This window comes from Coregonus lavaretus, assembly GCF_964263955.1.
Source record: "Coregonus lavaretus genome assembly, chromosome: 10".
NCBI classification, from domain to species: Eukaryota; Metazoa; Chordata; class Actinopteri; order Salmoniformes; family Salmonidae; genus Coregonus; species Coregonus lavaretus.
Window position 1 is genome coordinate 44287328 of NC_139997.1, and position 23853 is coordinate 44311180.

Below are 23853 nucleotides of genomic sequence, written 5' to 3' on the forward strand. Positions count from 1 at the left end.
TGAACAGCACTGTGCTCTGGGGTTGTGTTGAAGGCCTGTGTTGTGGCAGAAGGTTGCCCTGTGTGTTCAGTAGGTGGTGTGGGCTTGGTCTACTGGGAAATAGTACAATATTCTGCCGCTGTGTGGTTGGCCTCTAGGGTTGTAGTGTGCTCAGGGAGTTGTGTTGCTGGACTGTGCTGGGCTGTTTTGTTGCCAGTGCTGTGATCTTTGGTAGAACAGAGACATTTATACAGATGTAGGATCTTAATTTGACCTGTATTGGCGCAGCAAAATAATCATGCAGCAACAGGATTTGAACGTTTAGTCCATAATGTTGCTTGATCGATGGTTAGGCTATTAGCTGGTCAAAATGAGGCTACATGAAAAGTGGAATACTGTTAATATAACCAATCTTGTGTTAGTCTGGGTTTTCAGTGAATTTATGTAAATCACTAAGCTCATGTACATTTTGTTGCTGAAAATTCTCAGCAACAAAAGAGTGATAAAATGTAAGATCCTACATCCTGTAGGCCAACATATACAATACACAGAGAGATGTATGCATATAAATAAATAATATTTTTTATATATACACTACCAGTCAAAGGTTTGGACACACCTACTCATTCAAGGGTTTTTCTTTATTTTTACTATTTTTTACATTGCTGTCCTTTAGTAGTGGTTTCTTTGCAGCAATTTGACCATGAAGGCCTGATTCACACAGTCCCCTCTGAACAGTTGATAATGAGATGTGTCTGTGACTTGAACTCTGTGAAGCATTTATTTGGGCTGCAATTTCTGAGGCTGGTAACTCTAATGAATTTATCCTCTGCAGCAGAGGTAACTCTGGGTCTTCCATTCCTGTCACGGTCCTCATGAGAGGCAGTTTCATCATAGCGCTTGATCTCTCTCTCTCTCTCTCGCTCTCTCTCTCTGTCTCTCTGTCTCTGTCTCTGTCTCTCTCTCTCTCGGAAGACTGTAAACCCCCAGCCAACACACACCTACCATTGTTTTTTCAGGATATATTCACAACACTGAATTGTAATTTGTGTCAAAGGTAACATCTAGTTTCTCAGAGTATTGAATATATTCTTACCTGAAATGAGCTCCAAATAGAACAGGAAAAGAGAAGCTGGTTTGGCAGGACCGATGAGATGAATGGAGAGAATAAGGAAATAGACAATACAATATGGGCATATGAAAGAGGATAGAACCATTTCATGTCTCCAGTGACTTATTCCCTGTTGTGTCCAACTTCAGCATGTGTAATAACTATATCATTGCTGTGCAGACACAGTTGAAGTATGAGCCTAGTAGTGAAGGATGATAGTTGAGCTTTTAGGTCACACTCAGACATCGGATGGGCTATTGCATGTAGCCCTTGTTTGAACACAGGACATTGAAAGTTGATCCATGTACATAGATAGAGCATGTTCTCCGATGCACCTTGGGTGTTATTCAATCAAGTAACATTTCACAATCCCCATTTTTCACACACAAACATAGGCTGCTGAAGATATATATGTTTTACATTTTTAGTCATTTAGCAGACGCTCTTATCCAGAGCGACTTACAGGAGCAATTAGGGTTAAGTGCCTTGCTCAAGGGCACGTCGACAGATTTTTCACCTAGTCGGCTCGGGGATTAGAACCAGCGACCTTTCGGTTACTGGTACAACGCTCTTAACCACTAAGCTACCTGCCGCCCTATAAAGTGGGGTGGAAACATGCACACAGCAGTAAGGGGATAGGACACCAGGTGACTGGTGAGAATTTGTCCTTGGATAATAATATCAAATCTGTGGTCTTGAACAGGGTTCATGTGAATGTCTTAGTGTCAAAGAGTACATTTAAGGGCACTACACTGTACTTGCATTGGAGTACCAGGAAGTGATATAAACATGAGCTAATGAACACTGCTGACAAACCACAAGGTGAGACGTATGTAGGCATCAGTGCTACAACTTTGAGGAACATAGTGGAACTGCACATCAAGTAGCCAACCATCCAAAACTACTGTAGTTCTGCAAGCCACACCATCTTACAGTATGTTATGCCAGTCCATTAGAAGTCTGTCCATATTGTATCTAACCCTTCCCATATCTTTATGAACTAACTTTTGGAGTATTGTACCCAGCTGTGTCTGTACTTCACACTGAAAGTGACCTTAGGCCATCTTTTACATAACACATGTTTTAATCCACCACCATACTCTCTGACTACGTGTGCGAGCTTTGTCTCTGTGAAGGGGTGAGACAGTCGCTCAGCATTTCCTATTTATATACAGTATATATCATGTTTCAGTGGGACTCCTCGGGTTTACACAGGTGAGTAACAGGTGCTGTGGCTGCCCCTATTGTCCTCTACCCTATATCCCTTCCTTTCATTCTCTCTCTCTCCCTTCTGTACTCTTTCCCCTTTGTCTTTATCTTCCCCACTGCTTTTGCCATCACCCACTATCCTTCTCTTGCCCTCTGCCTCTCCCTCTCTCCTTACCAAGGTATCTCCTTGAGGTTCTTCTCCTCTTCCCCTCTTCCCATCAGCCACTGTCTCTTGACATGACAGCATACAATGAACATGAGTGTTTGTCATTGAAAAGAAAGGAGCTGCATATTCCTTTGGCATTCCTGATAATCCCTGTCTGTGGCACCATGCTCCATCTCTGCACCCAGAGAGAGAGCGAGAGAGAGCCTCCCATTAACTCAGACTAATGACGCTTATCTAAAGTCTCTGTCTCCCTCTACTGGCCTCCATATGTACTGAAACTAAATACTGTATCATACATTTGTATTTTCCCTTCCTGTAAATTCCTTTGAGCGCTGCTGCCTTCGTCAAAGGTAGGCTGTTGAGGATGACCTCTCACCGGTGAAGAGACACTGAGCTGCATCATATCCTCCTCTACACGCACAGCTGGAATAATGGATTTATTTTTTATTTTTTAATGTTATTTTTTTGTAGTATTTTGAATATACTTTTTGTTCGTTTACTTTAATGGGATATTACTTATTTGATCTTAAAATATATCTTATTTACGTTTTATTCCAATAGTTATAAGGTTTATAGAATTGATTCATTGTAGCCAGTACTTTCATCTTTAAAGGCTATTTCGAATAAAGGTGCTGCAGTAGGCCTAGCCTATGCCTTGCAACCTATTTGAAAAACCGAGGATCAAAGAAACATGATCCATATTTGTAACTCAACTCTAAAATGTGAACGAAACTTTTTGAAATATAAAATAATGCTATTGCAAATGTCACATGGACAATACAGGCTAGTTATCTTATAATCTTCACCAGATATACATCAGTTTGATTAAATTGAACTACGATAGCCTATCATTTTATCTCCCGTCCCGTAGAAATTGGGCTAATTAACGTTTTCGCTGTACTTGATTAGTGCAAAAGATTATGGTGGTGTGGTCCTCAAACTGGAATAAGAGCAGTTGTCGATTGTCCTTATCGCAATACTGGGGTTGAGCCAATTAACACACACATACAGTACCAGTCAAAAGTTGGGACACACCTACTCATTCCAGGGTTTTTCTTATTTTAAAAAAATACTATTTTTCTACATTGTAGAATAATAGTGAAGACATCCAAACTATGAAATAACACATATGGAATCATGTAGTAACCCAAAAAGTGTTAAACAAATCAAAATATATTTAAGATTCTTCAAAGTAGCCACCCTTTGCCTTGATGACAGCTTTGCACACTCTTGGCATTCTCTCAACCAGCTTCATGAGGAAGTCACCTGGAATGCATTTCAATTAACAGGTGTGCATTGTTAAAAGTTAATTTGTGGAATTTATTTCCTTCTTAATGCGTTTGAGCGAATCAGTTGTGTTGTGACAAGGTAGGGTTGGTACACAAAATATAGCCCTATTTGGTAAAAGAACAAGTCCATATTATGGCAAGAACAGCTCAAATAAGCAAAGAGAAACGACAGTCCATCAATATTTAAGGCATGAAGGTCAGTCGATGCGGAACATTTCAAGAACTTTGAAAGTTTCTTCAAGCGCAGTCGCAAAAACCATCAAGCGCTATGATAAAACTAGCTTTCATGAGGACCGCCACATGAAAGGAAGACCCAGAGTTACCTCTGCTGCAGAGGATAAGTTCATTAGAATAACTGCACCTCAGATTGCAGCCAAAATAAATGCTTCACAGAGTTCAAGTAACAGACACATCTCAACATCAACTGTTCAGAGGAGACTGTGTTAATCAGGCCTTTTTTTTAACCTTTAATTAACTAGGCAAGTCAGTTAAGAACAAATTATTATTTTGTGCGCCGCCCTATGGGACTCCCATTCACGGCAGGTTGTGATACAGCATGGAATCGAACCAGGGGGTCTGTAGTGACGCCTCAAGCACTGAGATGCAGTGCCTTAGACAGCTGTGCCACTCGGGAGCCCAAACCAGATGGGATGGCGTATCGCTGCAGAATGCTGCAAAGAAACCACTACTAAAGGACACCAATAATAAGAAGAGACTTGCTTGGGCCAAGAAACATGAGCAATGGACATTAGACAGGTGGAAATCTGTCCTTTGGTATGATGAGTCCAAATTACAGATTTTTGGTTCCAATCGCCGTGTCTTTGTGAGAGGCAGAGTAGGTGAACGGATGATCTCTGCATGTGTGGTTCCCACCGTGAAGCATGGCGGAGGAGGTGTGATGGTGTGGGTGTGCTTAGCTGGTGACACTGTCAGTGATTTATTTAGAATTCAAGGCACACTTAACCAGCATGGCTACCACAGCATTCTGCAGCGATACGCCATCCCATCTGGTTTGCGCTTAGTGGGACTATCATTTGTTTTCAACAGGACAATGACCCAAAACACACCTCCAGGCTGTGTAAGGGCTATTTGACCAAGAAAGAGAGTGATGGAGTGCTGCATCAGATGACCTGGCCTCCACAATCACCTGACCTCAACCCAAATGAGATGGTTTGGGATGAGTTGGACCGCAGAGTGAAGGAAAAGCAAGTGCTCAGCATATACAGTTGAAGTCGGAAGTCTACATGCACCTTAGCCAAATACATTTGAACTCAGATTTTATCCTAGTAAAAATTCCCAGTCTTAGGTCAGTTAGGATCACCACTTTATTTTAAGAATGTGAAATGTCAGAATAATAGTAGAGAGAATTATTTCGTTCAGCTTTTATTTCTTTCATCACATTCCCAGTGGGTCAGAAGTTTACATACACTCAATTAGTATTTGGTAGCATAGCCTTTAAATTGTTTAACTTGGGTCAAACATATCGGGGGGCCTTCCACAAGCTTCCCACAATAAGTTGGGTGAATTTTGGCACATTCCTCCTGACAGAGCTGGTGTAACTGAGTCAGGTTTGTAGTCCTCCTTGCTCGCACACGCTTTTTCAGTTCTGCCCACAAATGTTCTATAGGATTGAGGTCAGGGCTTTGTGATGGCCACTCCAATACCTTGACTTTGTTGTCCTTAAGCCATTTTGCCACAACTTTGGAAGTATGCTTGGGGTCATTGTCCATTTGGAAGACCCATTTGCAACCAAGCTTTAACTCCCTGACTGATGTCTTGAGATGTTGCTTCAATATATCCACATAATTTTCCTTCCTTATGATGCCATCTATTTTGTGAAGTGCACCTCTCCCTCCTGCAGCATGTTGCTGCCACCCCGTGCTTCACGGTTGGGATGGTGTTCTTCGGCTTGCAATCTATCCCCTTTTTCCTCCAAACATAACGATGGTCATTATGGCCAAACAGTTCTATTTTTGTTTCATCAGACCAGAGGACATTTCTCCAAAAAGTACGATCTTTGTCCCCATGTGCAGTTGCAAACCGTAGTCTGGCTTTTTTATGGCGGTTTTGGAGCAGTGGCTTCTTCCTTGCTGAGCGGCCTTTCAGGTTATGTCGATATAGGACTTGATATAGGACACGGTTTTACTGTGGATATAGATACTTTTGTACCTGTGTCCTCCAGCATCTTCGCAAGGTCATTTGCTGCTGTTCTGGGATTGATTTGCACTTTTCGCACCAAAGTACGTTCATCTCTAGGAGACAGAACACGTCTCCTTCCTGAGCGGTATGATGGCTGCGTGGTCCCATGGTGTTTATACTTGCGTACTATTGTTTGTACAGATGAACGTGGTACCGTTTGGAAATTGCTCCCAAGGATGAACCAGACTTGTGGAGGTCTACACTTTTTTCCTGAGGTCTTGGCTGATTTCTTTTGCTTTTCCCATGATGTCAAGCAAAGAGGCACTGAGTTTGAAGGTAGGCCTTGAAATACATCCACAGGTGCATATTAAGGTACACCTCCAATTGACTCAAATGATGTCAATTAGCCTATCAGAAGCTTCTAAAGCCATGACATCATTTTCTGGAATTTTCCAAGCTGTTTAAAGGCACAGTCAACTTAGTGTATGTAAACTTCTGACCCACTGGAATTGTGATACAGTGCATTATAAGTAAAATAATCTGTCTGTAAACAATTGTTGGAAAAATGACTTGTGTGATGCACAAAGTAGATGTTCTAATCAACTTGCCAAAACTATAGTTTAACGGGAAATTTGTGGAGTGGTTGAAAAACGAGTTTTAATGACTCCAACCTAAGTGTGTGTAAACTTCCGACTTCAACTGTAACTCCTTCAAGACTGTTGGAAAAGCATTCCAGGTGAAGCTGGTTGAGAGAATGCCAAGAGTGTGCAAAGCTGTCATCAAGGCAAAGGGTGGCTACTTTGAAGAATCTCAAATATGTTTTGATTTGTTTAACACTTGTTTGGTTACTACATGATTCCATATGTGTTATTTCATAGTTTTGATTTCTTCACTATAGTAAAAATTAAGAAAAACCCTGGAATGAGTAGGTGTGTCCACACTTTTGACTGGTACTGTACGTGCACACACACACAAACACACGCACACACACACACTAGCGAGCATCACAGTGCTAATCAGAGATAGCAACCCCCTCCCCACACCCCTCCCGCTTCTTCTCTCTCTCACACACATTCAAAGACACTTGGCTAGGGCAAACACAACGGCTCTTCTTTGAATAATAATAATAATAATATAATAATATGCCATTTAGCATATTATTATATTATTATTATATTTTATTATATTTTATTTATTATATTTTATTTTCTTTGAGAGGGAAAGAGGACCATTCACAAATGATTATTTACAGAATAATATAGATGTACATTTGGTTATTTTCTAACTGAAACCATTTTGGGTTATGGAGTCCGTTTTGGTCATGGAGTGCGCATTTTTGTATATATAGTGCGTCACTCAGATGGACCTCCAAGGCGGGAAGAAACGGCTGGCGGGGACATGGCAGGTGACATGCCTAGCTCTCATCGTATGTTTCCTGGATTTAGTTTGGGATCAGATTCGTTATTCAATCCCCGAGGAACTGGAACATGGGGCTTTTGTTGGAAATATAGCCGAGGACTTGGGCTTAGACGTGGAGAGACTCTCTGCGCGTAGGTTCAGAATAGTTTCAGAAGCAAAAAAACTATACTTGGAGGTGAATTTAGACAATTTTATTTTATTTGTGAACGAAAGAATAGATAGAGGAACTATGTGAACAGAGTCTCTCTTGCTCTTTCCATTTGCAAGTGGTCATCGAAAACCCTTTGGAACTATTCAGGGTTGAGGTGGAGATTTTAGATGTGAACGATAACTCTCCCAGTTTTCCGTGGAGCGAGTTTAATTTAGATATATCCGAGTTGACGGTACCAGGGTCCCGTTTCCCGCTGGAGGGTGCGCAAGACTTGGACGTTGGCAGGGACTCTCTCCGCTCCTATCTGCTGAGCGTGAACGAACATTTCGTCCTGGACATCCAGACGCGTAGTGATGGCAGTACATTTGCGGAGTTGATCCTGGAGAGCACGTTGGACAGAGAGCAGCAGAATACGCATCAAATGGTGCTGACGGCTGTGGATGGAGGCTCACCAGAGAGGTCCGGGACAGCGCAGGTCAATATAACAGTTCTGGATGCAAATGACAACGCGCCCGTGTTCGACCAGTCTTTTTACAGTGTGAGGCTTGTGGAAAACGCACCGAAGGACACCGTTGTGATTAAACTAAATGCATCGGATTTGGATGAGGGTCCAAACGCTGATATCACATACACTTTCAGCGGGCATGCTCCCATAAAAGTGCGCGAGCTTTTCAGTGTGGATTCGCGCACCGGAGAGATCTGAGTGAAAGGGGTCGTGGATTACGAAAAAGCCAGGATGCATGAAATATATGTGCAAGCCAGGGACAAAGGCCCCTCGGCAGTGGCCGTGCACTGTAAGGTTCTGGTGAATATCATAGATGTGAATGACAACCTCCCGGAGGTGATCTTGACATCAGTGTCCACACCTGTCCAAGAGGACGCACCACCCGGGACTGTGATAGCTGTCATTAGCGTCATGGACAAGGACTCAGGTGAAAATGGGAATGTTGACTGTGAAATTCCACATCATGTCCCCTTCCAGCTCCACTCCTCTTTTAAGAATTATTACACTTTGGTAACTTGTGATTTTTTTGGACCGAGAGACGGTTCCTGACTACAACATCACTCTCACAGCAAGAGATATGGGCGCGCCTCCCTTGTTCACAAGGACAACTATTTTAGTTCAAGTGTCAGACATGAATGACAACGCACCCCGATTCAAGCAGCCATCATACACCGTCTATTTGTCAGGGAATAACGCACCAGGAGCCTCAATTTGCTCGGTTACTGCCCTGGATCCAGAGTCGGACCAAAATGCCTATCTTTCTTACTCTATTCTGGAAGGTGATATACAGGGAATGCCGGTGTCCACCTATGTCTCCATAAACTCAGACAATGGAAATATTTACGCACTGCGTTCTTTTGACCATGAGCAGCTAAGAAACGTTCAGATTTTAGTCCAAGCACAAGATGCCGGTTTCCCTCCCCTGAGAACCAATGTTACCGTGAATGTCTTTATTTTGGACCAAAATGACAATGAACCAGTCATAGTAGCACCTGTACCCCAAAACGGCACTGCGGCGACCGAAGTAGTGCCCAGGTCAGTTGACGCTGGTTATCTAGTGGCAAAAATCACTGCTATGGACGCAGACGCAGACGCAGGTCAAAACTCGCGTCTGTTCTACCAGGTGCTCCAGGCAACCGATTAGAGCCTGTTTAGCGTCGCCCTGTACACAGGCGAAATCAGGACGATTCGCCGATTGGTGGAAAAAGACCCCATAAGGCAAAGGCTGGTCATTCTGGTCAAGGACAATGGTCAGCCGTCCCTTTCGGCCACAGTTTCCATCATCCTGTCAGTTGTTGACAGCGTGCCAGAATCGCTGCCTGATTTCGGCGACCTCGCACTGAGCCCCCAGTACCGCTCGAACCTCACGCTGTACTTAGTAGTGTCTCTGGGAGCAATCTCGTTCACGTTTCTGGTGGCTATTATCGTCCTGGCCGCGATAAAGACATACAGGCACAGACATTCCATTCGGGGATTTAATTTCTCACTGAGTGGATGCTTCGGGTTCCGATCTGAGGAGACTACCATTGATGTGATCAAGAAGTCCAACTTGAATGTGCAGATAACCACAGGCGCCAAAGTATCCACGAACTGCGATGAGGCAAATGGCAACGGCCCCCTTTCCCAGGCATACTACTACACAATGTGTCTGACCCCGGAATCATCAAAGAGCGATTTCATGTTCCTAAAGACATGCAGCCCGATAACTGCAACTCCACAGAAGAATAACGCCAAGGGCGCAGACCCCACATCGGGTTGGAACGCACAGGACCCCCGCAACCTGATAGTGAACAACGGAGCAATTACTCCGAACGAGGTAAATACTGCTCCAAATGTAATCACATCAGACAGCCACATTTTAAAATTGTAATGCTTCATTTTAATTGTATCCTGTTTCGATCATTGTCATGCTTTTTCAAAAAATAAGAAACATTGCAAAGATGGGAGAAAACGAATGGAAAACAATTACGCATGAGTCAGAAAAGCTGTAGCTATGATTAACTTCTAAAGTTATCTTAGAGACAGAAAAAATATTTTCAAAGTCATACTATTAGAATTATGCGCGAAGAGTCTCTATATTGAAGTGCAGGGAGAAGAAAATAGCCTACTATCAGGAGCGAGTGAGCAAGCATCAGGAGCTAACGAGACTCGAGTTTAATCATGAACCAAGACCTAGATTGTTCATGGGTAGCCTATCCACTAATAATTTGTATATAATATAATATCATTGTATATTGTATAGGCTTATATAAAGAGAGGTCATGTGAAGTATTACGTGTTGTAAGCAAAACAACGTATTGTATAGTTATTCTGATTGCCTCAGCAATCCAACAATATCCATTTGTCTGCTGAAGAATAAACTGACGTTGCAAGGCCTTTCGAGTTAATAGAGCATGACGAGTGGGACTCATACATCAGATAAAATAATGAATGCATCCGAATATAACTGAATAAAAGTAATTAAAGAACTACATCAACAAATACAAAATGCAGATTTGCATACATATATTTGCAATTACTGACTGGGGATGGTGGCTCACTTGCAACTTTATATAATCTGCCTCTTCCTAGGTATGCTCCATTGTGCCACAGGGGGGCAATAGCTGCATGCATGGGTATATTTATGAACTAGTGTAGTGCATTAATAATGAAAGAATAAAACAACTGTACTGCCCGTTTTCCTATTCAATGTAGTACTAGTATGTATTTTTTTTCTTCCAAATTGCAATTTAAACTATCCACTGCATATTAAATAATTCAATATTTCTCACAGACTCAAATTTATTTTCTGGCCATTATACAGTTGTAGTCGGAAGTTTACATACACTTAGGTTGGAGTCATTAAAACTCGTTTTTCAACCACTCCACAAATTTCCTGTTAACAAACTATAGTTTTGGCAAGTTGGTTAGGACATCTACTTTGTGCATGACACAAGTAATTTTTCTAACAATTGTTTACAGACAGACTATTTCACTTATTATTCATTGTATCACAATTCCAGTTGGTCAGAAGTTTACATACACTAAGTTGACTGTGCCTTTAAACAGCTTGGAAAATTCCAGAAAATGATGATATGGCTTTAGAGTCAATTTGAGTCAATTAAAAAAAGAACCCTTGGCACCGACGAAGATGGCGGCCTCGCGACTAGCGACTAGCTCTTAGGAAACTTTGCGGTATATTGATTTTTATGTATTATTTTTTACATTATTAGCTCAGAAATTGTTTTGTATCATTACATACAGCCGGGAAAAACTATTGGATATCAGATCGGCGGTAACTCACCAGCATTACGACCAGGAATACGACTTTCCCAAAGCAGATCATTTGTTTGCTCTCCCCAGGACAATTGAACTGATTCCAGCGGCTGACCCAAAACATCGCCGGCAGAGGAGAAGCACTTGGAGCGGCCTGCTGGTTTGACTTAGGAGGCGCACACACCACCCACCGCTTCCAAGTATACTACTATCTAATGTTCAGTCTCTGGTCAACAAGATCGACGAGCTCTGGGCAAGGATTTCTTTCCAGAGTAACATCAAGGCCTGTAACATACTTTGTTTCACGGAAACATGGCTCTCTGGGGATATTCTGTCGAAATCGGTCCAGCCAGATGGGTTGTCAGTTCATCGCGCAGACAGGAATAAATATCTCTCCGGGAAGCAGAAGGGCGGAGGTGTGTGTTTCATGATTAACGACTCATGGTGTAATTGTAGTAACATACAGAAACTCAAGTCCTTTTGTTCACCCGACCTAGAATACCTCCCAATCAAATGCCGACCGTATTATCTCCCAAGATAATTTTCTTTGGTTATAGTCACAGCCGTGTATATCCCCCCTCAAGCCAATACCACGACTACCCTCAAAGAACATCACTGGACTTTATGAAAACTGGAAACCACATATCATGAGGCTGCATTTATTGTAGTCAGGGATTTTAACAAAGCAAATTTGAGGACTAGGCTGCGAAGCTCTATCAACATATCGACTGTTGTACTCGCCCTGCTAAAATCCTCGACCATTGCTGTGCAAACTTCCGGGATGGTTGTAAGGCCCTCCCCCGCCCTCCCCCGCCCTCCTTTCGGCAAATCTGACCACGACTCCATTTTGCACCTGCCTTCCTATAGGCAGAAACTCAAATAGGAAGTACCCGTGCTAAGGACTATTCAACGCTGGTCTGACCATTCGGAATCCACGCTTCAAGATTGTTTTGATCACGCGGACTGGGATATGTTTCGGTAGCTTGCGAAAATAATTTTTGACAAATACACTGAAACGGTGACTGAGTTTATCAGGAAGTGTATAGGTGATGTTGTGCCCACTGTGACTATTAAAACCTACCCTAACCAGAAACCGTGGATAGATGGCAGCATTGGCGTAAAAATGAAAGCGGGAACCACCGCATTTTACCATGGCAAGGTGACTGGGAATATGGTAGAATACAAACAGTGTAGCTGCTCACTCCGCAAGGCAGTTAAACTGGCAAAACATCAGTGGCCTCATCTTCTCCGTGGCCGACGTGAGTAAGACATTTAAGCATGTTAACCCCAGCAAGGCTGCTGGCCCAGACGGCATCCCTAAACGCGTCCTCAGAGCATGCGAAGACCAGCTGGCTGGTGTGTTTACGGACATATTCAATCTCTCCCTTTCCCAGTCTGCTGTTCCCTCATGCTTCAAGATGGCCACCATTGTTCCTGTACCCAAGAAAGCAAAGGCAACTGAACTAAATGACTATCGCCCCGTAGCACTCACCTCTGTCATCATTAAGTGCTTTGACAGACTAGTCAAGGATCATATCACCTCTACCTTACCTGTCACCCTAGACCCACTTCAATTTGCTTACTGCCACAATAGATCCACAGACGATGTAATCGCCATCAAACTGCACACTGCCCTATCCCATCTGGACAAGAGGAATACCTATGTAAGAATGCTGTTCTTGACTATAGCTCAGCATTCAACACCATAGTACCCTCCAAGCTCATCATTAAGCTTGAGGCCCTGGGTCTGAACCCCGCCCTGTGCAACTGTGTACTGGACTTCCTGACAGGCTGCCCCCAGGTGGTGAAGGTAGGAAACAACATTTTACATTTCGCTGATCCTTAACACTGGGGCCCCACAAGGGTGCGTTCTCAGCCCCCTCCTGTACTCCCTGTTCACCCATGACTACGTGGCCAAGCACGCCTCCAACTCAATCATCAAGTTTGCAGACGACACAACAGTAGTAGGCTTGATTACCAACAATGACGAGACCGCCTACAGGGAGGAGGTGAGGGCTCTGGGATTATTGTGCCAGGAAAATAACCTCTCACTCAACGTCAACAAAACAAAGGAGATTATCGTGGACTTCAGGAAATAGCAGAGGGTGCACCCCCCTATCCACATCGACGGGACCACAGTGGAGAAGGTAGAAAGCTTCAAGTTCCTTGGCGTACACATCACTGACACACTGATATGGTCCACCCATGCAGACATTGCGTTGAAGAAGGCGCAACAGAGCCTCTTCAACCTCAGGAGGCTGAAGAAATGTGGCTTGGCACCTAAACCCCTCACAAACTTTTACAGATGCACAATTGAGAGCATCCTGTCGGGCTGTATTACCGCCTGGTACGGCAACTGCACCGCCCGCAACCGCAGGGCTCTCCAGAGGGTATGGTGCGGTCTGCTGAATGCATCACCAGGGACAAACTACCCGCCCTCCAAGACACCTACAGCACCCGATGTCACAGGAAGGCCAAAAAGATCATGAAGGACATCAACCACCCGAGCAACTGCCTGTTCACCCAGCTATCATCCAGAAGGCGAGGTCAGTACAGGTGCATCAAAGCTGGGACCGAGAGAATGAAAAACAGCTTCTATCTCAAGGCCATCAGACTGTTAAACAGCCATCACTAGCACATTAGAGGCTGCTGCTGCCTATTGAAATCACTGTCCACTTTAATAATGTTTACATATCTTGCACTACTCATCTCATATGTATATACTGTATTCTATTCTATAATATTCTACTGTATCTTAGTCCATGCCGCTCTGTCATTGTTTGTCCATATATGTATATATTCTTAAATTCCATTCCTTACTAGATTTGTGTGTATTGGGTATATGTTGTGAAATTGTAAGATATTACTTGTTAGATATTACTGCACTGTCAGAGCTAGAAGCACAAGCATTTTGCTACACCCGCAATAACATCTGCTAAACACGTGTATGTGACAAATAACATTTGATTTGATTTGAATTGGACGTGTACCTGTGGATGTATTTCAAGGCCTACCTTCAAACTCAGTGCCTCTTTGCTTGCTTGACATCATGGGAAAAGCAAAAGAAATCAGCCAAGACCTCAGAAAAACAATTGTAGACCTCCACAAGTCTGGTTCATCCTTGGGAGCAATTTCCAAACGCCTGAAGGTACCACGTTCATCTGTACAAACAATAGTACGCAAGTATAAACACCATGGGACCACGCAGCCGTCATACCGCTCAGGAAGGAGACGTGCTCTGTCTCCTAGAGATTTAACATACTTTGGTGCAAAACGTGCAAATCAATCCCAGAACAACAGCAAAGGACCTTGTGAAGATGCCGGAGGAAACAGGTACAAAAGTATCTATATCCACAGTAAAACGAGTCCTATATCGACATAACCTGAAAGGCCGCTCAGCAAGGAAGAAGCCACTGCTCCAAAACCGCCATAAAAAAGCCAGACTACGGTTTGCAACTGCACATGGGGACAAAGATCATACTTTTTGGAGAAATGTCCTCTGGTCTGATGAAACAAAAATAGAACTGATTGGCCATAATGACCATCGTTATGTTTGGAGAAAAAAGGGGGTAGATTGCAAGCCGAAGAACACCAACCAATTGTGAAGCACGGGGTGGCAGCATCATGCTGTGGCGGTGTTTTGCTGCAGGAGGGAGAGGTGCACTTCACAAAATATATGGCATCATGAGGAAAGAAAATTATGTGGATATATCGAAGCAACATCTCAAGACATCAGTCAGGAAGTTAAAGCTTGGTCGCAAATGGGTCTTCCAAATGGACAATGACCCCAAGCATACTTCACAAGTTGTGGCAAAATGGCTTAAGGACAACAAAGTCAAGGTATTGGAGTGGCCATCACAAAGCCCTGACCTCAATCCTATTGGACATTTGTGGGCAGAACTGAAAAAGCGTGTGCAAGCAAGGAGGCCTACAAACCTGACTCAGTTACACCAGCTCTTTCAGGAGGAATGGGCCAAAGTTCACCCAACTTATTGTGGGAAGCTTGTGGAAGGCTACCCAAAACGTTTGACCCAAGTTAAACAATTTAAAGGCTATGCTACCAAATACTAATTGAGTGTATGTAAACTTCTGACCCACTGGGAATGTGATGAAATAAATAAAAGCTGAAATAAATAATTCTCTCCACTATTATTCTGACATTTCACATTCTTAAAATAAAGTGGTGATCCTAACTGACCTAAGACAGGGAATCTTTACTAGGATTAAATGTCAGGAATTGTGAAAAACTGAGTTTAAATGTATTTGGCTAAGGTGTATGTAAACTTCTGACTTCAACTGTATGTAATTCATGTGATCTTTCATTTCTGCTGTATTGCTAACCTTACTGTTAAAATTTTGCAGCTCAAGCAAGCGAACAATGACTGGACATTGACGAAAAATCTACCAAATTCTTCACACAAAAGGTAAACAAAAATGTTGCTGGCATGAGAAAAAACAAGACGACACACACACTGCACGCACACGCACACACACACACACACACACACACACACACACACACACACACACACACACACCACAAGGAGTCATTCTAGTTCCTCATGTTTCTTTTCCTTCCACAGCTATAGCTCTGTGAACATGGAAATGACCCTGCCACGCAGACCCAAGCCGGACCCTGATGGCTTCTCCTGCCCTGTCGCACCACCGTACTACACCTGGGGTAGTCATATGCGTGGTACGTAGACCAGGAACCAACACTGTCAGAACATATTCTATACCAATACTGAAAGACAATAAAATGCAGACAAGCTGTCTGGAGAAATAGTTATAAAACTGACCCCATGACATTCTCCTAAACTGTATGACATGTTGCTATTGCAGAAATCACAACACTAACCAACACTTTATTATGTGATTTGTTTTGTTAGCAAACTACAACATGTCCACCCAGGACAGAGGAGTTGGAGGGGTTGGAAGTGTAGGAGGGGTTCCAAACCGTTCATGGACTCTGAGGTACACCCAGCCCCCATCTGCACAGCCACTACCTGACTACCAGCACAATGTCTACATCCCTGGCACGCCGTCTGGCTACTGCACACTGAAGCCTGCACCCAGAGGAGAACTGAATGTCTACAACTCATTCTCTACATTTGGAAAGAAGAAGAGGTTCATCTCTAGCTATTACCCAAGCTTTGATCAGAAAGAGGACAAGCTGATCAACAATGACTTTTCTAAATGAATATAGTGGGACAGACTGTCCATACAATTCAATGCCATTTTCTGTGGATGCTCACTAACTCTTAATATCAACAACCCATAAATTATAACCCTCTGTGCATAATGAAAATGAAAATATTGTAGCTATGTTTAGCCTGTTTGAATCCATGCTCCTTCGAACATATAATTTACAACATTACACCATAGTATTTTGTCTCAATACAGCAGTGTCTGTGTCATAATGCTATCTCTTTTAATTGATATCATGTGCAATCCTAGATTAGAATGAGGATGATGATGGTGATGATGATGATTGTACATATATAATGGCAATTATAGCCGCAGATTATGCATCGTGTTCTGTGAGGCAATAATTTACAAGTATGTATATCATATTGTTTTGCTTTATACCTTTATGTTTGGCTTCATAAACATTTATATTATGTATAAAATCAGAGATTTCTGCCGATTTTTGTTTTGATCAATGGGTTAGGACGGCTGGACTGGACACAGAGCCTTATGATCCAGTCTGGGACATAGAGCTACAGTGTGGCGTGTGGCACAGTCCATGCGATATGGTGCTGAATTTACGCATAGATAATCGCTGTGACGTTGACATCTAGGATTATTGCGTCAAAAGTTAATAATTCTATTATCTGTTGCCCTGGGATTCACAGAGACATCCCACCGGGCACACCACGTCATTTCAATGTGGAAATTTGGGGGTAACACTTTATTTTAAGGGTCAGTAATAAACCATTTATAATGCAATTATAAGGCATTTGCAAACAGTTTGCTCACCATTTATTCATCATTACTCCCACATTTGTAAATCATTACTCCCACATTTGTAAATGTTAGTAAGCTAGTTATTCACACGTGTATATATAATTTAGTTCCTTAGAGCCTCCCGAGTGGCGCAGCGGTCTAAGGCACTGCATCTCAGTGCTAGAGATGTCACTACAGACCCGGGTTCGATCCCAGGCTGTGTCGCAGCCGGCCGCGACTGGGAGACCCATGAGGCGGTGCACAATTGGCACAGCATCATCTGGGTTAGGGGAGGGTTTGGTTGGCCGGGATGTCCTTGTCCCATTGCGCTCTAGCGACTCCTTGTGGTGGGCTGGGTGCATGCACGCTGACTTTGGTCGCGAGCTGTACGGTGTTTCCTCTGACACATTGGTGTGGCTGGCTTCCAGGTTAAGCGGGCAGTGTGTCAAGAAGCAGTGTGTCTTGGCAGGGTCGTGTTTCGGAGGACGCATGGCTCTCAACCTTCGCCTCTCCCGAGTCCGTAGCGGAGTTGCAGCGATGGGACAAGACTGTAACTACCAATTGGATATCACGCAAAAGGGGTAAAAAGTACAAAAAATATATATTGTTCGTTAAACATCCTGTGTTGTGTGCTTGTTTTTTTTAAAACCAGGTACAGCAGGAATGTCTACCAATGGCATTGTGAAGATCTCCACAGACCTGTGACCTTTGCATGTGATTCTGATCAACTTACCTCAAAATCGTTTTGATGGAATGAGGAAATGTGTAGTTGATCAAGCTTAGTGGCAGCCAGAGGAACTGCTGAATCTTTTGTTGTGACATCTTGTGTTTTTTTTTTGCATTTGTATTTGTATTTATTATATGGATCCCCATGTGAATGTATTGTAATGTTTTTTAAATTGTATAACTGCCTTACATTTGCTGGACCCCAGGAAGAGTTGCTGCTGCCTTGGCACTTACTGAAGAGCTCAGTGACTTTCAACGTGGCACTGTCATAGGATGCCACCTTTCCAAGAAGTCAGTTCGTCAAATTTCTACCCTCATAGAGCTGCCCCGGTCAACTGTAAGTGCTGTTGTTGTGGAAACTTCTAGAAGCAACAACGGCTCAGCCGTGAAGTGGTAGGCCACACAAGCTCACAGAATTGGACCGCCGAGTGCTGAAGCGCATAGTGCGTAAAAATCGTCTCGCCTCGGTTGCAACATTCACTACCGAGTTTCAAACTGCCTCTGGAAGCAACGTCAGCACAAGAACTGTTCGCCGGGAGCTTCATGAAATGGGTTTCCATGGCCGAGCAGCTGCACACAAGCCTAAGATCACCATGCGCAATGCCAAGCATTGGCTGGAGTGGTGTAAAGCTCGCTGCCATTGGGTTCTGGAGCAGTGGAAATGCGTTCTCTGGAGTGATGAATCATGCTTCACCATCTAGGCAGTTCAACAGACGAATCTGGGTTTGGCGGATGCCAGGAGAACGTGGAGGAGGCATAACGGTCTGGGGCTGTTTTCATGGTTCGGGCTAGGCCCCTTAGTTCCAGTAAAGGGAAATCTTAACGCTACAGCATACAATGACATTCTAGGCAATAGTGTGCTTCCAACTTTGTGTCAACATTTTGGGGAAGGCCCTTTCCTGTTTCAGCATGACAATGCCCCCGTGCACAAAGCGAGGTCCATGCAGAAATGGTTTGTCGTCGAGATCAGTGTGAAAGAACTTGACTGGCCTACACAGAGGCCTGACCTCAACCCCATCGAATACCTTTGGGATGAATTGGAACGCTGACTGCGAGCCAGGCCTAATTGCCCAACATCAGTGCCCGACCTCACTAATGCTCTTGTGGCTGAATGGAATCAATTCCCCACAGCAATGTTCCAACATCTAGTGGAAAGCCTTCCCAGAAGAGTGGAGGCTGTTATAGCAGTAAAGGGGGGACCAACTACATATTAATGCCCATGATTTTAGAATGAGATGTTTGATGAGCAGGTGTCCACAAACCATGTAGTGTATATCATGTTGACCTATGATTCTGTCTACATGTATTGTCTAATATTTATACCTTTATAAACATTGGATATAGAAAAATATTGTCAACTGTGACTCACTAATTGATTGCTAACCAATTGCATAATTGAATTGATTAATTGTTGCCACCTGTTGTTCACTTGAACTTGTATGAAGACAGACTGCAGGAGTTTGCTCACACAGCACACCCTGTAAAAATAGTCGAAACTTTGGGTGCTTATGTTCTGGCTCTAAATAAATGAAAATACTGAGCATATAACTTTGATATCCTGTGTGTGCTTTTCCCTGTGGATATATTTTTAGATTCCAAAAACAAAACACACTCGATTTGAGCTTTTCTCATAACGGCAAATGGAGGCATCTTGTTATTATGTTTTTATTAATAAGCGTGTCATATTCCCCATTTGCACAAAATACTTAGGCCTGCTTGCCTGCTTGCAATACAATACTTCAACCACTAGAAGATGTGCGTAAGCATTGTCTAAAGTTTGCGTGGAGGAAAGGACATTCTCACATCAAGTTCAGTTTTTGTAAATGCCAACTTTTGTGGGAAAACTGATGCACAAACATTCTGGGATATACACTACCAGTCAAAAGTTTGGACACACCTACTCATTCAAGGGTTTTTCTTTATTTGTACATTGTAGAATAATATTAAAGACATCAAAACTATGAAAGAACACATATGGAATCATGTAATAAACAGAAAAGTGTTAAACAAATCAAAATATATTTTATATTTGAGATTCTTCAAATAGCAACCCTTTGCCTTGATGACAGCTTTGCACACTCTTGGGATTCTCTCAACCAGCTTCACCTGGAATGCTTTTCCAACAGTCTTGAAGGAGTTCCCACATATGCTGAGCACTTGTTGGCTGCTTTTCCTTCACTCTGCGGTCCGACTCATCCCAAACCATCTCAATTTGGGATTGTGGAGGCCAGGTCATCTGATGCAGCACTCCATCACTCTCCTTCTTGGTAAAATAGCCCTTACACACCCTGGAGGTGTGTTGGGTCATTGTCTTGTTGAAAAACAAATGTTTGTCCCACTAAGCCCAAACCAGATGGGATGGCTTATCGCTGCAGAATGCTGTGGTAGCCATGCAGGATAAGTGTTGAATTCTAAATAAATCACAGACAGTGTCACCAACAAAGCACCCCCACACCATAACACCTCCTCCTCCATGCTTTACGGTGGGAAATACACATGCGGAGATCATCCGTTCACCCACACCGCGTCTCACAAAGACACAGCTGTTGGAACCAAAAATATCCAATTTGGACTAATTTGCTCGTGTTTCTTGGAGCAATCAGGTCTCTTCTTCTTATTGGTGTCCTTTAGTAATGGTTTCTTTGCAGCAATTCGACCGTGTAGGCCTGATTCACACAGTCCCCTCTGAACAGTTGATGTTGAGATGTGTCCGTTACTTGAACTCTGTGAAGCATTTATTTGGAGCTGGTAACTCTAATGAACTTATCCTCTGCAGCAGAGGTAACTCTGGGTCTTCCATTCCTGTGGCGGTCCTCATGAGAGCCAGTTTCATCATAGCGCTTGATGGTTATTGCGACTGCACTTGAAGAAACTTTCAAAGTTCTTGACATTTTCTGTATTGACTGATCTTCATGTCTTAAAGTAATGATGGGCTTACTTTTTTGAGCTGTTCTTGCCATAATATGGACTTGGATTTTTACCAAATAGGGCTATCTTCTGTATTCGAGTTAATTCACAAGGTCAATGTCGCTCAGAGACCCTGTCATTCTCGTTCTTGTCGCTATCGCTGTAGGACGTCTAACGGCTTGTGTACACTACTGGCGGTACCGCACGGTGAAACACCACTTCCCTTTCATTTTAAATGGAAGGAAAGCGGTGAGAAGCAGAGTGGAAAGTTCAGCATTTCTCAGCTTTATGCAAATCACCAGTGGTACCCATGACGAAGTTGACGCTATGCGACCCAACGCTGGAGACTTTCTTCAGCAAAGATGGTTGACAAAAATACTAGGATAGAAGGAAATAAGTATAAGGTCATAACGAATCATGCAAAAAAAAATTACAGTTGAGAGGAATATGTTAGTTAATGTAGAGACAAACGATTATGCATATTTTTTTGTCATGAAGTTAATTTACAAAAATCTATATTTAGCAAGCTGACTAGCTAACATTAGCCAGCTAGCTAGCTAGCTTTTTGGACGTTGTGACATTAGTATGAAATGGTAATTCGTATTTTAATGTTTTAGGGACAGATTGGCTATGTATGTAAATCGTTTGGTATAATACAGTGCCATCGGAAAGTATTCAGACCCCTTGACGTTTTCCACATTTGGTTAGGTTACAGCCTTATTCTAAAATTGATTACATTCTTTTTTTCCCTCATCAATCTACACACAATAATCCATAATGACAAAGCAAAAACAGGTTTTTATAAATTTTTGCTAATTTAAAATAAAAAATGGAAATATCACATTTACATAAGTATTCAGAACCTTTACTTTGTTGAAGTGCCTTTGCAGCGATTACAGCCTCGAGTGTTCTTGGGTATGACACTACAAGCCTGGCAGACCTGTATTTGGGGCGTTTCTCCCATTCTTCTCTGCAGATCCTCTCAAGCTCTGTCAGGTTGGATGGGGAGTGTTGCTGCACAGCTATTTTCAGGTCTCTTCAGAGATGTTCGATCGGGTTCAAGTCCGGGCTCTGGCTGGGCCACTCAAGGACATTCAGAGACTTGTCCCGAAGCCACTCCTGCGTTGTCTTGGCTGTGTGCTTAGGGTCGTTGTCCTGTTGGAAGATGAACCTTCACCCCAGTCTGAGATCCTGAGCGCTCTGGAGCAGGTTTTCATGTAAACCTCCGACTTCAACTGTATATGTAATTATTACCAAGCATGAGTTCCCCACATTGTAGCCTGTGCATTGAATATATTCACTGATCATGTACTCTACCTTGGCAAATAAAGCTGTGGTTCAGGTATGAATGTCTGTGAGACATTCTTTTTCAATCATATCTAATACCAGGAGTATCAAATTCCAGTCTTTGAATGATACTGTGTCTGCATGTATGTATTACAATTATACACTTCAACAGTGTTTACCAAGCCTGGTCTTGGGACATCAATGGTTACACATTTTAACTGTGCAATAGACTAGAACACATTATTTCACTAGTTAAAGGCTGATTTGTAATACATGTATAATTCAATACTCTAAAACAGGTTAATCTCAATATCAAATTTCCTTCATCTGTACTGATCTGAGGACACAGGATATATGTAGTATTTCATCAAATGAGACTTCATTTCAACCAGCAGAGAATGTGAACCAATTGTAGTAGAGTATGTTCATTATCCAAGTACATAATACATGCATTATAAATATTATACTTGTAATATTATATTATAAATACAAGTTCAATCTATACTTCAAAGCACATCTGGTGTGCATTATAAAAACAGAGGAAGACAGAGGAGGTGGGGAGAGAGGTGTGATAAAGTGTCAAAGACGGAGAGGGAAAGAGTTAAGAACAGAGTAGGGAAGACAGCATATGATTAATGAATGACAGTGCTACTAAACTTCATATTCTCTCAGGTCATCACAATTACATAACAGTGTCTCCTAACCAGCCTTGGGCCCCCAGTTGGCCGGAAGGTTATCTTAAGAGCAGGTGAGGTGGCGATGATGGGAATGGGGGTTGGCATCCTTGCTCACATTAAACATACCTGCAGACGAGAGACAGATGGAGAGAGAGAGATAGAATAAAAAAACACAAGGCTTAATCATGCTATCACTGTCAGTCATCATAATCATCAGGAGGTGAATTGCAAAACTGACCTTGGATAATTAACTTTGGGACAACTACATCTCTATCTGTATTTCAATGTAAAGCATATCTTTAATAATACTTCCTGTTGACCTGACCAATTGACCTCTCACCTCTGATCATGCTGTGCCCTCTATGAGTCAGCCAGTTCAGATGCGGGAGGGGTTCGCCGACACAGCTGATATAACCTAGAGGATTTAGGGAGAAGGGGGGAGAGGGATGAAGTGAAGGAGAGAGACTATTGAGAAAATAAGGTAGTTAAAAAGACAGTGTTCAACAGGAATATGTGTGTGTGGCCTAACCTTGTGTCCACTCTAAGTGGCTGCAGAGTACTTTATACTGAAAAACATGCCCAGACACATGAAGACAAACAATATGTCATAGCTATGTAAATGGAAATAATTAATTGTCTTAATATTATCCATGGTTGGTCCTCTTGCCTATTCTTTGAAGGTGGAAGGAGCCATAGTTATACACCTGAGCCTGTTTACTGCACAACACAATCCATCAATCAGATTGATACACGAGTGTGCAGGTGTGGGTTATAGGGTGTCTAATTGTTCTACATTTTGTCAATATGGGTGACTCTTAAAAGATCCTGTTTTGTTTTTGTACAGACATCACCCTTACCTAAACAGCACCCTCACCTGAGACGTAGAAATCAAAGGGAGAGAAACTGGGAATTGAATAACTGCAGTTGACATAGCTAAGTAAGTGAAAGAATACTCTTATTGCAATGTGGATGGCTCTAAAAAGAGCCTTTGGTTGTGCATAGTGTAGTCTATGGTGTTGCCAGGGAACAGCACCGTCTTCGAAGAAGTAGGAGGTGAAGATCTCCTGCACACGGATTGCCTCCCGTG

General features: G+C 42.7%; 1 pseudogene across 1 annotated transcript; it reads left to right on the forward strand.

Annotated features, from left to right (window-relative positions):
* The first annotated feature begins 7253 nt into the window (after positions 1–7253).
* On the forward strand, positions 7254–16423 carry LOC311136009 (protocadherin gamma-C3-like; annotated as a pseudogene). Its single transcript has 4 exons — positions 7254–9784; positions 15586–15647; positions 15780–15919; positions 16113–16423. The product of its transcript is annotated as a protocadherin gamma-C3-like (transcript).
* Positions 16424–23853: the final 7430 nt, after the last annotated feature.